Here is an 824-nt window from a genome sequence, read left to right on the forward strand (position 1 = left end):
ACGCGTCCATGGCAGGCAAAGAGTTAAGGGAAAAAAAGTATTTAGTTTTTACCTTATCGGCTGCTATAATGTGTTTGTGTGAATCTGTGTGTGCGTGTTACAGGGAGACAGCTCTGGTGACTACCGTAAGGCCTTGCTCCTGCTCTGTGGCGGTGACGATGTGTAACCATGGCAACCAAGATCAACAGTGACCACACCTGAAGTGCCTCTTTCTCTCAGTGGCCCTTTGGGGCTGTCAATCACTCACTGAGTTATGCCGCGAGCCAATAGAAAGTATTGAATCATTATAGCAAAGCTTGGCTGTGAACCAGAGATGGTTCAGAGGGCAATTTAACTATAATTCCAATTAAAGCCATTCCAAAGGTAGCTAATATTGTTTTCATAGCCACGTTTTGAAGCAGCTTTGGGTCACACTATTAATATGACTAATAATATGTAATTCATTTTTAATACAAACATGATTTTGCATTGCATGTATTTTGTATGACAAAACTAGTACAGAGCAATAAATAATAAATGTTCAAATGAACTCAAATGTCTCAATAGTGTCTGCTTACAGTTGTTTTGCCCCGTTTTATCCACTATAAACTATACATCATGTTATATCATTAACCTATATGGTGTTAAATCCACAAGGATGGGGAAAAGGTTATGTCTGTATCAGAAATGACTTTGGACAGATGGGAACTGGGAAACTATTGTTAAACTTGCTGAGTGACACATTACTTTACCTGGGCGACACCCTCAGATAGTTGTATTATTGAATGTTGACATGAAATAATAATCCCGTTTAGTTTAGTGTTTCAGTGGCACAAGCGTTAAAA

General features: G+C 38.7%; 1 pseudogene across 1 annotated transcript in view; it reads left to right on the forward strand.

Annotated features, from left to right (window-relative positions):
• Positions 1 to 166, forward strand: part of LOC308075852 (annexin A5-like) — a 27129-nt pseudogene extending 26963 nt beyond the window's left edge. The window contains exon 15 of the transcript in view: positions 104 to 166. The product of the transcript in view is annotated as an annexin A5-like (transcript). The remainder of the gene's footprint in view (positions 1 to 103) is intronic.
• The last annotated feature ends 658 nt before the right edge of the window (positions 167 to 824 follow it).

The sequence above is a fragment of the Gymnoscopelus braueri genome, assembly GCF_963280865.1.
Source record: "Gymnoscopelus braueri genome assembly, chromosome: 2".
Classification (NCBI taxonomy): domain Eukaryota; kingdom Metazoa; phylum Chordata; class Actinopteri; order Myctophiformes; family Myctophidae; genus Gymnoscopelus; species Gymnoscopelus braueri.